This window comes from Heterocephalus glaber, unplaced genomic scaffold, assembly GCF_053883595.1.
Source record: "Heterocephalus glaber isolate CG9 unplaced genomic scaffold, H.glaber_assembly_v1.0 deba00001428, whole genome shotgun sequence".
In the NCBI taxonomy this organism is placed as follows: Eukaryota; Metazoa; Chordata; class Mammalia; order Rodentia; family Bathyergidae; genus Heterocephalus; species Heterocephalus glaber.
Genome location: NW_028258293.1, coordinates 18,580,570 through 18,596,970, shown reverse-complemented (window position 1 = coordinate 18,596,970; position 16,401 = coordinate 18,580,570). Strand labels below are relative to the sequence as shown.

Sequence of the window (16,401 nt, the reverse complement as noted above, 5' to 3'; positions counted from 1 at the left end):
TCCTGGGGTTGTGATCCTCATTGTCTTTTCCTAGGTATTGTCTGAAATTTTTTGGAGTGCTGGTTTGGTATTCATGAAGTTCCTGAGGTGCTCTTTATCAAGAAAGTATCTTATTTCTCCATCAATTTTGAAAGATAGTTTTGCAGGGTACATCAGTCTGGGTTGGAGGCTGTTTTCCTTTAGAGCTTGGAATACATCAGTCCAAGCTCTTCTTGCCTTGAGGGTTTGCATTGAGAAGTCTGCTGTGATTCTGATGGGCTTTCCTTTGTATGTGATTTGTTTCTTTTCTCTCACTGCTTATAAATTTTGTTCTTCTGTTGGATTTCTGGAATCCTAACTATTATATGCCTATGTGTAGATTTTTTTTGATCAAGGCTATTTGGAGTCCTATATGCCTCACTTATCTGTATGTCAAGTTCTTTTCCCCTGCTTGGGAAATTTTCTGCCATCACTTCTGTGAACAGTTTTTTAATGTCATCTGCACTCTCTCCTCTTTCTTCATTGACTCCAGTCAGTCTTATGTTATTCTTCTTTGCATCATCTAGCAGCTGCTGGATTGATTTCTCGTGTTCCTTTACAATTTTAAAGCAATTTTTCTTTTCCTGGTCACTAATTGCAATCTCTTCTTCTATATCTGAAATTCTATCTGCACGTTGGTTCATTCTGCTGTGCAGACTTTCGATGGAGTTTTTAATCTCCTGGAAATCTGTTTGCATCTGTTTTATGGATTCCATTTGTTTCCTATGTTGGGATTCCATCATGTTCCTCAGATTCTCTATTTTTTTATCTGTGTCTTCTCTAGATTTATTAATCATGTGTTTCACCATGAGCAAAATCTTTGCTGTTATCTGAGTAATTATTTCTGATTTCATTTTTCCCAGATCCTCTTTTGTTGCCAGTTCAGAGAGTCCAGGTGGTTGAGTATCAGAGTGTTCCATCTTGTTTCCCTTTGGGGTTGCTGTAGGTGATCCAGAAGTCTGTTTTTGAGGCTTGTTTATGTGTCTTCTCATTTCCACGGGGCGGGGGGTGCTTCTGGCGCCCAAGTGGCTCACCTTCTCTGCCCTAGGAGCTTGGGATGGCAGTGGGGGAACTTCCTTCTGGGTGCTGGGACCGGCTCAGCTTCTCTCTAATTCCCCTTTCTTGATGACATCTCTTTGGTCGGAAGACTAGGGTTTTCCTGTGTCCCCAGGGATCCAACCTCCCTGGCTCCTGTGGGATTTTAGGCTGGCCCACCTAGGTATGCTTTGCCTTCCTGATTGAGAACCAAGACAAGGCCAGCCAGCAGGGCCACCCTTCCACAAACCCTGCTTGTGCCAGGGCAATGGGGCCTGGATCTGCAGCACTCCCTCTATGCTGGCCTGCCTCAAAACCCCACTGGCCACAAGGAATCTAAGACTGCACCCCTGCCTCCATGGAGTGCATAGGAGGATAGGAGGACAGCCTAGGGAAGACAGATGCCCTCCCAACTAGCCCCTAAGGAAAGAAATGGGAGAGACCCACAGTCAGCCCCTCAGTAGGAAGGAGAAATGTAAGAGGCCTGAGGAACACCAAGCCCCCCCAGCACCCCAGGGATCCCCACCAGAGGAGACACTGCTAACTAGCTATGCCCTCCACCCACACCCTCCTAAGCAGTCTTCTAAGTTTCTCTTTCTCCTGCAGCAGTCACTCATTGCTGGGTGCCAAGGTCGCCTGCCATGTTCCTGATTGCAAGTCCACAAATGTAGCCCAGAAATCCATTTAACTCCTAAAAATGCATGGTCACATCCCTCAGGGAGCACTGGAGAATTTGCCTCACAAGACCTAGCCACTCACTGGCTCTGGCTGCCTGATACAGCCATAATTACGTGTTGATTACTGTGCTCTCTCCGCACTGCTGGCCCTGCATGACACTTCATAACTACACAGAAATTTGCCAGTTACAGGCCGAGGAATCAATCTGTCAATGGACAACATGTTTTCCCAGGCAGTCCCCACATCCTACGCTGACGCCAAGGCCTCCTCCCACCTTTGCTCAGGTGATCATACCAAGCACTTATGGAGACACCTCCTGTGACAGCAACGCCTCCAGCCATGGCCTCCTCATGGACTCCCAGTCCCACCCAACACCCCCTTAGCTGTCTGCCCAGTGAGCTTGCTGCCTCTTGCCCCCACTCAGTCCTCTCCTCCAGGAGTCACTGGGTTCTGGAGGACACACTGCACAGTCACTGTTAGAAGAGTGGGCTACAGAAGGTGGGAGGTGACAGAGGCACAGGTTGCCTCAAAGGCACCTGTGTGTGTCTCCAGAGCATTCTCCAGCATGTCCTCCAAGACAGACATCAGCTGCAGCTTTTAGCAGGTGTTATGTGGACACATGGGGTGGGGGAAGTCAGGGAGAGAAATGTCCATGATCAACTTCATTTAGGACACTCCGGAAGTTGGCCAGGCTCTCTTACTCCAGTGCCTTCAAGTCTTTAATGTAGTTAATGCACAGCTGGCCCACAGTGTTTGCTGGCTCCTCACCCATGATTCAGCCAACCATGGAACAAAAATATTTTTTAAAAAGAAAAAAAAAAGGAGAAAAAGAAATTGTGCCTGCATTGAACATGTACAGACTTTTCTCCCTGTCATTATTTCTAAACAATACAGTACCACAATTATTTACCTAACATTTATATTGTATTAGGTATCATAAGGAGTGGAGAGATTATTTAAAGTGTAGGGGAAGATGTACAAAGGTTATATGCAACTATTATGCTATTTATATAAAGGACTTGAGGCTCTGTGAGTTTTGCTGTCCTCGGGTCGGGGATAGAGGTGTCTTGGAACCAATCTCCCACAGATACCAAGGGACAGCTATATTTAGGTCATTCCCCCCAAAGACACCCAAATGTATTTGTCCACAGGACTCTGTCCATGGGGCCTGGCATGGGAGCAGGGAACACACCTTGGGAAGGGGTGCTCTCAGCAGCTGTGTAGTGGGAGGTGTGGCTGATCCCCCCACGGCCATCTCTCCGGAGATACCCTAGACTTGGAAGGCACTAAGGGAGAGGCAAGGGCAGCCAGGACAGAGGCCTGCAGGGCCTATCCCTGGCGATGTCTGAGCCCGTGACAACCCCTCTGCAGCAGATTTGGGAGATGCCTGGAAGGAACAATGGGGCTAGTCCCGAGCCACCTGGCAGGAAACACATAATCTGAACAGATCCTTCTACGTCCCTCTCTAAGCACTTGGGATCATGGTCTCATTAAATCCTACCAAGAACGCAGTGAAGTGTATAGCATTACTGCCGTCCTACAGAGGTGTAGACAGTGACTCAAAGAAACTAAGAAACGTGGAGTCACCAGGATTTGAAATAAAGATTCTGAATAATGCACTTGCTAAGGATCTCCAGCTGCCCAGGGCAGGGCGAGGCCAGACTTGACTGTCTACATCCTGTCCACCACCAGAAATCAAGCCTTCTGGCAGCCAGGACACTGCAGGCCTTCTTTTCTCAGAAGATCTGACTTGAGAGCATTTTCCTGACATGGTATAAACATTTGCTAGGAATAAGTTTCTCTTCCCCAAGCCCTACTTAATCCACACTGCGGTGTAAAGTAGTCAGACTAGAACAGCATCAGCCCAGGAGTGGGCATGGGCCAACACGTAAGCAGCTAGCCCTGGGGCCGAGTGTGAGTCTCCTGTGACAAAACCCTCCTGGGCTCAGGTTTCTGACTGACCTGCTATGTTTGCTTGGGGCAAAGCCAGTAATTTGCCAATAAATCCCTACATCCTACAATTTCCAGAAAATTGAGTTTCATGCCTGTCACACTTGGTGTCAGCTTCTGCAGCTATGAGCAAAATCAAGCAGAACTCTCCCCTCCGCAGAGGTCTTCGAGTCCTACGAGGAAGCTGGGTGCAGGGGAGAAGATACTTTTGGTGTGGGTCCAAGGAGAAAATTCATTCCCTCTTTGATCTTCCAACCCCCAGAGCCGCTAAGCAGCTCCCCAAGCCAGCAGCTTTTGCTACCAGCATTCCCTCCATCTACCAACATTTATTGAGTACCCACTATGTGCCAAGGCAGGTTTCAGAAGCCTCCTTGTTCACAAAGTGTCGCTGTTCTATGGAGGAGCCTTTACAAGTGAACAAAATTGAGCTAATCTTTGCAAGTTCAAGCTACTTGATAGTTTTACTTCACCAAATCTCACTGGAGGGTTCTGGGATGCACAATATGATCTGTTTTCTAGAAAGGAGACTGAAGCTCAGAGAAGTTAAGCACTTACAAAAGGTCACACAGTCATGCTGATTTGTCACCAGGAGTTAATCTCTTCCCTTGTCACTATGTTTCCCCTTCTGGACTTGAAAAAGTTTAACAGCATCGTTCTCATTGTCAGAATCATGTTCAGAGTCAATCCTGCCTCAGCACTAGCTAATGATGAGGGCACATGGGACAGACTGGGGGATAGCTGGCTGTTGGGGGATATGGCCCTCATGATATGGAGAAGATTTGGTTGCCCTACAGCTGTGTCTGGATCTGGGAATCGCTGTGTTGTAACATTTCTAGTCCAGACTCTGACCTGCTAGCGGGCATGAGCAGTCATAGTCAAAGTGAAGACCTCCCTCGCTTCCCCATCTTAAACACAAGCTTCTCCATAGCCATGGCTCTCCTTCTTCACATCACTGATCACAATGCGGGACACTTTGTCTACTTCTCTAGCATCTGTAGTGGTCCCTGAGACAACAATGGTCATCCCCACTCAAATAGTGGTCCTGCTATGGCACATACAGGCCCAGAGAGAACTTATGACTGTAGGATGAATAAGTGAACAGCAGCTCAAGATGGTCAAAGAATACGAAAAAGGGCACGTGGCAAATCTCCCACCCTAGGTGAACTCAAGAACATGGTAGTGAACAACCAGACCCATTCCAGTGCTATTTAATGAGTCATAGTAAACAGAAGCCAAGGGGTTGGCTCCAAGCATCCTCACTGTGTATAACTGAGCAACTACTGCCACTCCCTTGTCTGTCCCAGTTTCTTCCTTTAAACCTGGAGTGTTTGTTCAAAGTGACCTCTTAGGTCCCGTCCACTCCATGTGATCGTTTTGCCCTATGTATGACCTTGGCACAGGTGGTCTACTGATTTCTGATGTTGGCCTGAATCTGAGCTGGCTTACAGCACTATGATAGAATGCAAACCAACACCCTGATGATCCTACACCACCTTCCCCCAGACCTTAGCCTCTTTCCTACCATATGCCGGAAATCTTTGGAGTCCATCTCTTTGAAAAATGGTCTTGGTGCAGTGGCAGTGTGCTAACTAACTCTTCCACCTGGCCATGGCGCCTGTCTGAGGAGGAAGGTGTGTCCTTGGAGGAGCTTGCATTTGCTCTGAAGGCTCTAGGGAAGAATTCATCCTTTCTTCTTCTTAGCGTCTGGCAGTTGCTGGTAATCCCTGATGTTCCTTGACTTAGAAATGTATCACTCCAATCTCTGCCCCCATCTTCAGGTGCTGTTCTTCCTTGTATGGCTTTGCATCTCTGTTTTCTCATCTAGTGCACTGGTCAGTGAACTAGGGCCCACCCTAATCCACTATGACTTCATATTAATTAATTATACCAGCTGAGATCCTCGTTTCAAATAATGTCACATCCTGATGTTCTGGGTGCACATGAATTCTGGAGGGATATTTTCCAACCCAGTGTAGTGAACAATATGGGCTCTCAGTGCCCAAATCATCTGGTCTTGTTCTTGTAGGGTTTCTCATGAGTGTCACTATAGCTCTATAATCTGGAATCTACTTTTTTACTCCCTTCAGTAACTGTGCAGGTTATCTCTAGAGGATGCCATTCACACTCCTAGAACTGTGTAGTATGCACACTGAATCCCATACATGGCAGTCCTCACAGTTGCTAGAGTCCACCTAACGAGACCACAAAAATGTCACTAGACTAAGTCAACAATAAGGTACCATTTAACTCAGGTTTCCATGGGCAATACTGAATAGACATCATTGGCAAAAAGTAATTCAATCTTACTTCTGTGCAAGATGGGGCCCTTGGGTTAAAAAGACTTTGCATATAAAAATCAAACATCTTCCTAGCCACAGCCTACGACCTCTGTTGAGTATTTTTTCAGCTTGCATGTGGAAATGGCACCATACAACTACAGACCATGCTTCCAACTTGGCATGATGCCAGCTGCCAACAACTTGAACTTGGCAGTATCAGCCAGCTGAATTCTGAAACGAGTAAAGCAGAATATAGTACAATTTGCATCACACAAACATTTTATGAGGTGTCAATGTAAGCTACCACTATCTTTAGACAATGAGTGGCTAGTACCATCTAGTTATGAGTGACAGAAAAATATGCAGTGAAGCCACAAGCTTAAATAATATCAGGTGTTATGTTCATTTTATAGTTTAAAGAATGTAAAGAAAAAGATACATTGATTCTATTACTGGAAAATCTGCTTCTCCTTGTCCCCAACAAATAAGTGTTGAACAAATGTTCAAGACTATTAGAAGACATGACACGTCATCAGGAGGCACATGGTACTAGAATTTCGTCTTTCCCAGACAGTCCCAGGATACTGGCACTGGGTGGCTCATGGAGATTGTCCAGCCCCTCTGCTTTCAGAAACTCCAGGATATCACAGATGTGCCTCCAGGACTCTGCAAACAAGAGAGTCTCTCTGTACCTCATGTCTCTCCAACCAGAAAGACTGCCATCTAATCTGTCTTTGGAGCTACACTTTAAATTTCATTTTTCAAAGGGCTAAGTTGCTTCTCTTCATACATTAATTATTGCCCTAACTCAGTACCCACACTGTTCATAACCTGGACCCTACAACCAGAGAGATTCAATTCAATGCTTATCTCTGCCACTTATTAGTTATGTGAATTTGGGGAAATTTCTTTTTTTTTCCCTCCCAGTTCCAGGGATCTCAGGACCTTGTGCTTTCCAGACAGGCTCAGCGCCACTGAGCTACATCCCAGGCCCCCTGGGGAAATTTCTTAACTAACCTGTGCTCCTGTTAGCTTATCTGAAAAATGAAGATAATAGTATCTACCTCCTAGGGCTATTGTGAGGATTAAATGAGTTAGTACTTGTAAGGCATACAGAGCAATATTTGGCCCATACTAAGAATTCAGCAGCTGTCAGCTGGCTATTTTTGTTTTGCAACCATACTACACAATAGGGGAAACTGGGACCCAGGGAGAAAAAGCAATTGTGTCTGAGGTTGCTGAAATTTGCCCCAGTTCCCTGGGATCTCGAGGGCGGATATGTGCTCTCATGGCACGTATCTGGGTCTAATGTTCACCAACAGTCAAGAAGTTGCACCCAAGTACCTAGTGATCTGATCGGAGCCCAGCCCTTGTGTATCCGCTGAGTTCAACACTTCCCCAGCTTGAAGTGGAAGCTGATTATTTGTCAAACCCAATTGAAGAATGAATTCAGCTGTGTGTTTCTCAGCTACTTGAAATGTTCCCAAAGTAGGACTGGATGATTGAAATGGAAGACAGCCGAGGCAGAAGTAGATGGACGTGGCCTTCGGCTTGGCTGCCCGTCACTCACCAGTATCAGCCAGCGCCCCCTTTGTAGGACAAGCTCCCCACACAAGGGCACAGTGTTTAGAAAGCATCACACCCTCTGGACTCCACGATGCTCATTTCTTTCTATACACAATGTTTCTGAGGCGGTAATTGGTGATGAATCCTACGATCAATGTGTAGTTTTAATGTGGTGGTTTTTCTTTTCTTTTTTTTCCTCTGAGAGAGTATTATTAAATCGATGATGAGTCTTACAATTGGTGGCACATTAAAATAGAGAAAAGGCTGTATTTTGTAACAGATACAATGGAGCCCTCGATTTTCTCTAGAAAAAGACAAATGAGGGAAAATAGCTACATCGCACGGCTGAATGCCTGCACATAACCCCAGCTTGTGTGCTTCACCAGTGTCCAAAGTGCCAAGCAGGGTGCACCCAGGCTCCCTGGTGAGCATGACATGGTCCCTGTGGGTGGAAGCCAGGCGCACCCTGGGCCTGAGGCCAGCCGCAGCGGGATGGCTCTGCCTCCGCTCTCAGCACCAGTCTCCACAGGCAGCAGAGACGGAAAACCCTGCCCAGGGTCAAAGTTTCCTGGCCAACAGCCCCAGGAGCCCCAGGGTGGGGCTGACACCCTCCTCCGCCAACAAGCTGCGGGGTTTCCCCCTCCCCAGGCCAGAGAGCACATTGGAGGTGGCCACCTTTCCAGCCTCCCCACCACGCCCCAGGCTGACAGTGAGGCTGGGGAGACCTACTCCACCAGGAAAACACATCTGCGCTCTAGGGGGGACTCACTGAAGCCCCGCACTCTGCTCCCGGGGTCAAGATGGACCTAGATAGGCAAGAGAGCTTGTGCCTGCCTGGGCTTGAACTCTGCTCCACCACCTCCCCAGCTGCTTCCCTTGAGCCTCTGCTTCCTCCTTTGGAAAATGGAGGTGACAGTAAGAGCACCTCCCTCTGAGGCAGTCAGCCAGGGAGTAATGAGGTAAGGGATGGAAAATGCTAGGGATGTGGCCCAGCCCCCAGCAAGTGCTCTCTAAGTGCCAGCGGAGAGATTCAATGTTTGCAATCCAGCCTTTGAAAACCCAGCCCAATCAGCACCTTAAGAAGCCTCTGCTCCTGGATCCACTTGCAGAGGCGGGGCCAGTCTCTCCATCGTCTGCCTCGTGCTATAACTGTCAGTTTATGTCCTTCCTCGGTGGGGGAGCCTGGTATCAGCATGGACTGGGGCATGGCCATCTCCGTGCCCCCCCCCCACTTAGAGCTGGACGGGACACCGAGCACACCTTCGTGTATATTTGCCACATGGAGAGGAACAGGATGGGATGGGATGGGGCAGGGTGGAACAGGATGGGATGCAATGCACAAAGCACTTGTGACAAGATATTTCCAAATCATAACAGGCACACTTGGTAGAGACAGATTCAGAAAGAAAAATAACTTTAATGTGAGACGCAATTCACCACCTGGTGCCAAACATCTTGAAAGCCCAGACAAGCAGTTCTCCCTGGAGACATGAGACCAGCACAAGCTCTCTCAGTCCTGCCTATAGGAGAAGCCTCCTTCAGAGTCAGCAAGGAGCTCACAGAAGGGCTCTGTCCCCACATGGCTCTGATCTGTCCCTCTGGCTGCAGGCCCCATGGCATCACAGCGCCCTAGGGAACAGAGGCGGCTCGTGGAGTGGCAGAGTGGCCAGCAGCTCTGTGCACTTGTGCACGCACCTTAACAGGTGCTGAGGGAACCATTTTCTTGGGTCTTCAGACCTGCCAGGCCTCCAGGGAGCAGAACTACTGAGATTGCTCCAGGCCTTCTTGGGAAGTCACTCCTCTAGCCTCCCCCAAACCCCCACCCCAGAAAGAGCCTCTTCAGTGGTCACAACCCTGCCCCCAGGGAGTCAGCAAAGCTTACAGCTCTGCTGCCTGAGGGTCTTAGCCCTCGGTTGACACTTCTGCCATGGAAAACTCATTTTATTTAACCTTTCCTTCTGTGATGGCATTTTAACAAAAAAGTCACTTAAAACCCGCAGTGAAAAATACATTTTACTAGAATAATGTATAATCCAAACACCATTTGCCTTTTCTTATCAATTCTTGGTTCATTCATCATCTTTATTAAAAATCCATGAGGAAAAACAGCAGCCTGGGTAACTCCTTGGTGCCCTTTACAGGGAGGTGAGAAGCAGGGAAAGAGAAGGGAAGGGAACTCAGGCCACCATGTGGGCACAGCCACCTTCTCTCAGCAGCAGGCCAGGGCCTTTCCCTACCCCACCTACATCTCCATACTCTGGAAGTTTCTTGCTTCTCCAAATGAAGCATAGTGTCCCGCAAAAGGGAAAGGCTCTGGAGCCACACAATTCTTACTAAAATCCCTGCATGGCAGAGATTTATAAGACAGGTGACCTGCAGCAAGTTATTTATGCTGTCTGCCATTCACCTCCCTGTCTGAAAAAAAGAATAATAATATCTGGTTCATAGGATTGCAATGGGATTAAATGTGAAAGCAAATGTGAACTCCTAGCAGAGCCAGGCAAAAATCAGATGTCTAATAAAGATGTCCTTTATTAATTCATCCCCAAAACACACAGGTAAGGGAAATCTTTCTGGTCCAGGTCTAGCATAGAACTATGCCCAAAGGTCTTCACCGAAACCTTCCTTGGGCCATGGGTGTTTCTGCCTCCAGAAATACTCAAGCAGCAAGGGAGTGAGCAGCTGCTGGGCAGAGCCAAGAAGAGGGGAGCTGTCTATCTGCAAAGGGGAGATGACAGCAGGTTGGAGGAATGCGGGGTAACACCTGTCACCACCATCTTCCCATTTCACTGACACACAAGTATAGAGGAAGGGAGGGGATTATCCGGCCTCTGTGTCCTGAGCAGGAAGCCATGGCTCACAGGATCAAGAGCCCTGACCACAGCCAGGCAGCAAGTGCAGGGAAGCACTCTGGCCAGGGCCATAAGGCCCTCCACAGACACTCTCATGACCCCATCTCTTATTAGAGGTGCAGGACCACTACCTACATTCATCTGATAGGTTGCCCTACAAACCCACAGAACAGACACGTATTTCCTCGCAGTTCTGGGAGCCTGAAGTCCAAGATCACTGCGTTGGATGTGGAGGCTCGCTCCATCTGAGGGCTTCGAGGGAATGACCTGTTCTGTGTCTCCTCCTTAGCTCATAGATGGCGTCTTCTCACTATGTCTCCTCGCCTCATCTTCCCTTAGGTGTGCCCCTGTGTCCTAGTTTCCCCTTTAATATGGACACCAATTGTACTGGGCCAGAGCCCACTCTGATTACCTTATTTTAACTCCATTAGTCCTATAAAGTTTCGATCTCCAAATAAGGTTACCTGGAGGGATACCCGGAGTAAGGACTCCACCACAGGTCCTGCTATGAGAACATGGTTTGAGCCAAGCCATGAACCTAGGTGCTGGGCCTTCCAGAACACAGAGTTAGGGCTTTGGGAACTCCCACTGATGCCAGCAGCACCCATCAGCCTCCACCCAACACGCTGTGGCACATGCACAGCACCACCTCAAAGCCTCCTGGACAGTCCATGCGAGCTTCTGCAAATAGCAAAGCCAAGCCAGTAGATGAGCACACATGGTGTTATTTATCATGAACTGTCATGGGGAAAAGATGCACTTAGTTCATCCAAAACCTAACTGCTGCACCCTTAATCCTCATTTCAGTGTTAGGCTCCTGGAGGCTACAAAGCCATTTATTCTAGATCCTGTGCAGGAAAGTGGCAAGAGCAACTCGAACTTGGGTCTGCATCTGGTGAACGACCTGTCTGGTGCCTCACAGGGCGGTCCTCGTGTCCAGAGACAGAAGGAGACTGAGAAACCACCTGTTTCCCACCTGTTCCTCCTCTCTATGCCTTCTACAATTTTCCACTGTTCTCCTGATGTTCCCCGCTTCATCTTTCTCTGCAAACAAAACTCCAAACCAGGTGCTGACCCCTCCCCCTCCCTAGAAAGAGCAGCTGGCAGAGGACTTGCTGCCCTAAACATCACGGTCCAAGCCATCTTCCCTAAACATCACGATCCAAGCCATCTTCCCCAAGTCAGCTTGTCACCGCACACCTCCCTGCATCTGGGGACTTGGCTCTCCCTGACTGTTCCCACAGAGGAAGTGTGACCCAGCCTGCAGTTGGTGCTTTCCGGAAGCTTTGCTCCCATCGTCTAAGGCCTGTTGGTAGAGGAAGAGCCAAGTGCTGGGAAGACAGGGTCTGATGCTGCAGAACTCTGAAGACTGCTTTGGGACGGCTTCCAGCTGTGAGCCCTGGGGAAGGACCCCAAGTAGTTTCCAACTTGTGAGTTGGAACACTGATCTTGTAGGAGGATGTAAATGCTGAGATGAAACTGACATTTACAGCATCTGCTCCGTGGAGGCAAGTGGCTGCATCATTGCATCTGACTACTGCTCCAACCCCACTTCATAGATGAGGACACAGGCTGGGATTGTCACCTGGCTTGGGACTGGGTCTAGGAGGCCACACAGCTGGCAAGTGGGATGCGAACCCAGGCCTTCCCACGCCAACTCTAACACTCTACCCCCAGCCCTGCCTCCCCGACAACACACTTTGGTGGAAACTATTCTGAGAAATCAAAGCAGCTCTTTTCTATCCAGAACTATAAATATCTAGAGAGAGGGAGGGAGATGAGATGAGAAAACAGACATCCTTTCCCAGGATTTGGAAGCAAATTTTTGCAAAGCTCCCAAAAGTATTTTGAGTTCTGAAAGCTAGAAACTATTGGTAGAAATAAAAAAAGGAGAAAAACCCTAAAGCAGAAGATAAAGGTCTATGCTGATCTGACTGCAGCATCATGGTTGGCACCAATGCCCTAAAAATCAGCAAGACCTACTGGATGCTGAATGCTCATGAAGCGTCTTGCTTGGGGTGTGTTCCCTTTTTTGGCTGCTACGTGACTTACATGAGGATATGGAGTTGTGCTGTTAACTAACCCCCATTCAGTTGGAGAAACCTGAACACAGAGAGGTGAAGTAACTTGCCCAATGCCACTGAGCAGGTAAACTTTAACCTCAGAACATGTGGCCCCAAATTCCAGGTTTGCAATCACTACACAAACTTCTCCAGCTGAACAGCTCAGCTTAAGAGACAGCACACGTGACACCCCGCAGGGACCCCCACCCAGGCACTGGGAGAACGCATATTTTCCTGGGAGTCTACACTGTGCTTGCAACTCTAGCTAGGAAGACACATCCAGCCCTGCAATCCCATATCCCAAAAGGATCATGGGCAAATGCTCAGAGGAGCGAAGCTAGAGTAAATGTCTAACATCTCACTGCTCCTGGTTCTCTGGGTCGTCCTTGCAATAGCCTTCTTTCCTTCCCCACCTCTCTCTGCCTGCCCCTCTGTGTTGCTGGAGGGATGGAGGAGTTAGTTGCCCCAAATGGAAACCTGAAAGCTATCAGGGCTCATAAGCGCTGTGCAATCAGGCAGTTCCCAATTCCAGAATAAATGAGTTGTCTGGAATTTAATGCCAATTTTCCTATTAGTTCCATGCTAACCCAGCCCACAGACCACATTTACCCAAAATGAACTCGGCCAACATTTACTCTAGTCTTTATTACCAATAGTCACTAGCCATACGTGGCTATTTAAATTCAATATGTTATTTGAAATTAAGTAAGTTCAGTAGCCACATGTCAAGGCTTCATAAGTGGCATGAGGCTACTGGATACATACTGCATAGAGAAGATCAAGTACTTCTTCCTTGTCAGAGAACACTCCCTCTATTGGACAGCCCTGATCTAGACCCTAACCCCAAACTTCAACACTGCATGGAACCGTAAACTCCCTCAGAGGTTAAAATGCAATGCCAGAGACACACTAACCCTGCCAGGGGTACACCGTAGGGGACAAGGAAAGAGAATTTTGTTTTGTTTTGTTTTGTTTTGTTTTCTCAAATTCTTTTATTGGTACATTTTAGGTATACAACACATTTACGTTTCTAAGGAAAGAGAATTTTGAATCACATAGCTCCCAGTCTGTAAACCAGCTCTGATACTTCCTAACCATGAGGCCACCAATATGTGCCTCAGTTTCCTTGTCTGGAGCAAGGGAACAATGCCCTCTTCTTAGGCACATGAGAATTGAAGGAGAAGATACTCAGCACATTCAGTGTTCACTCTGTCACCCGTTGGTGCCGCCTGCCATGGAGTGGTGGCCAAGATCCCTGACTCAAAGCAGCCACCGATGACTGGGGGCATCTGGGAGCTGGTGGGAGGTTCAAACAGGACTCTGGACTGCAGAGGAGCAGATCAGGGAGGAAAGAGCTCCTTCAATCAACCTCTCTGCTCTCCTCCTGTACCTCTCCTTTTGGTCTCTAAACTAGATTGATCTAAGGCCACATGCAAATCAGCCACCAGGAAGGTGAGCACCTCAATCACTGGGAGCAGAAGGGGCAAGAGAAAAAGAGGGCTGGAAATCCCACAGGGTGGGCTGGGGATAGAGAAGAAGCCCTTGAGCCACTGAGGAATCTATCCATTTATGCAAGAAACAATTACTGAGCATGTAGGACTTTATGTTAGACATGGAGGATATACAGACAGATAAGACATAATCCCCACCCTGAAGGCCTCCACAAAGTAGTGGTGAGAACAGAAATAAATAGCACATTAGCATGGTAAGTGCTGTACCAGAGAAGCCAGCAGGTCTCAGAAGCTTGGACAACCAGATGGTGGGTACTGGCGTCCTGGGAACAGGGAAAGAGAAAGGTTCCAGAGGTTTCCTGGAGGTGGCACCTGCTCTAATCTTTAAGACAAGATCAGGAGGTGTTTGAGACAAAAAGAACCTCGGGAACAAAGAATAAAGACACAGGCAAGTATATTTCATATAACTACATTATTAAGCAGTTCCTTAGAGCCAGGGACTTAAAACGACTTGATGGGAGACATGGTCAGAGTAAGCAGAGCATGAATTCCTAGGGCATCAGGCCAAGGGGACTGTTGTCATTCACATGTAAAGAATGTTCATGAATTAGGGATCCTTTATACATAGTTTACAAATATAAAACCCATGCAAAATATGAGCCTCAATTGGCTCCTGAATTAAGGGTCAAGAGGTAAAAATATTTTAGGATTTGCCAGCTATCTCTCCCAACCACTCATCTCTGCAAGTATAGCGCAAAAGCAGCCACAGGCAATGAATGCATACATGAGTGAGTATGGCTGTGTTCCAATAAAACTTTATTCATGAGAACAGGCAGCAAGCAGGATTTGCCCCTGTAGATGAACCCTGCTATGGTGACCATCCCTGGGCCTTGCTGGAAGACCTGAATAATGATTGAAGATAATGATTATTGACATGAATTTTGCTGAGTGTGATAAGTATATTGTGGTTCTACAGAAGAGTGTCTTTGTCCTTAGGAGAAACAAACTAGAAAGTATAATATATTCAATTCTCAAATGGTCCAGGGAGATAAAAAGTAACCATAGAAAAAGATAAAACAGCTGTGGCAAAATGTGAACAATAGTGAGTCTACTAGGACATAGGAATGTTCCTTGTAAGGTTGATATCTTTCAAAATAAAAAATTTGTAGAAAAATAGAAACGACCAACTTCAGAGTAGCAAAAGGTCCTCAGGAGCAGCCTGCTGTGAACAGGCCAATCCTTCAGGCCTGTCTCACCTGACCTAGCACAAGCTTGTCTTTTGCAGAGTGAATGCAGGTGCCTTTCTGATTTTGTCTTTTGCCCCTCTTCATTGGCTTTGCAATACCAGAGAAGGCCATTTGAGCAAAAGTAGTTGCACATTCCTGGCTCCTTCTTATCTGAATTCCTTTTCCACACAGCCGACTAGTTGCCTTTTGAAATCCATGGAAGAAGCAGCAGCCAACAGAGCCATTATCATTCCCCTGTGCGGAATGTCCTCCACCTCGTTAGCAGTGTTTGCCTGCTCAAAGGCCACCTAGTAGAGGACAGATGATTTGGGTGAAGCTTTCTGCTGAGCCGCGAGCCCATGACACTGTTAAAATGGTCAGCAGCAGCATTTCGCCAAGTAACTCAGATCCAGAATCTCCAATGATCCCACTTTAGAGTGATTTCCTGAGTCTTGATTTACTGATAAGCAATATTACGAAAACTACTAATACCTCCATTAAAGTAAGCAGCCATTGATTTCCATCAGGAAGGTGGTGTTGTTTGGAAACTCCGCATCTCAAAGAGCTGCTGTTTTGATTTTTCCTCTGTCAAAGCAATATCATAAGTGTAAAACACACAATTCCTGGAAAAGTGGGTGGGGAGAGTAGTGGGAAGGAGTCCTGTGGCCTCGCTCCCTCCCACTTCCTACCAAGCATGGCCTGAGCTCAGTGTCAGTCATAGTACAAGTACTCCTCCGCCCTCCTTGGTTACCAAGCCCTGCCAGCCCCACAGAGGGGTAGCCAATGCTGCCTCTGCAAGCCAGCTCAGGCCCATACCCTCTTCTAGGAAACACAAAGAAAAACCAAAGATCTCCACGAGGGACATAGAACACTGGGAGCAAGGGTTCTGAAAAACTGGGCACAGACTTTCTTAAAATCTTCAAGAGCTAGGATCCAGAGATCTTAAAGGTCATTCTATCTCCACAGACTATGTCCTATGCAACACACACCCTGCGTATCTCCACCAATGTCCCAAAATACCTTTTATAGTAGTCTGCACTGATTGCAATTATTCTCGCTTTTAAGAGCATTATACAATCCCTTTCCCTCTACCTTATGCTACAGTTTAGATCTTCAATGTCCCCGAAGTTTATGTGCTGAAAGCTTGGTCCCCACACCATAGCACTAGGGGAGGTGGTGTAACCTTTAACAGATGGAGACTAGTGAAAGGAAATTAGGTCACTGGGGGCTTGTCCTTGAGGAGGACATTGGGACCCTGCCCCTTCCTTCCTCCCTCTCTTTTT

General features: G+C 47.5%; 1 protein-coding gene and 1 pseudogene across 4 annotated transcripts in view; both read right to left on the bottom strand.

Annotated features, from left to right (window-relative positions):
* Positions 1 to 16,401, bottom strand: part of Galnt18 (polypeptide N-acetylgalactosaminyltransferase 18) — a 343,509-nt gene that overhangs the window by 266,551 nt on the left and 60,557 nt on the right. The window lies entirely within an intron of this gene.
* The window catches only part of LOC147827990 (serine/threonine-protein phosphatase 2A 55 kDa regulatory subunit B delta isoform pseudogene), a 152,124-nt pseudogene that overhangs the window by 79,895 nt on the left and 55,828 nt on the right, over positions 1 to 16,401 (bottom strand). The window contains exon 2 of the transcript XR_015451447.1: positions 1 to 16,401. This exon is cut by the window's left edge and continues 79,895 nt beyond it; it is cut by the window's right edge and continues 37,139 nt beyond it. The product of XR_015451447.1 is annotated as a serine/threonine-protein phosphatase 2A 55 kDa regulatory subunit B delta isoform pseudogene (transcript).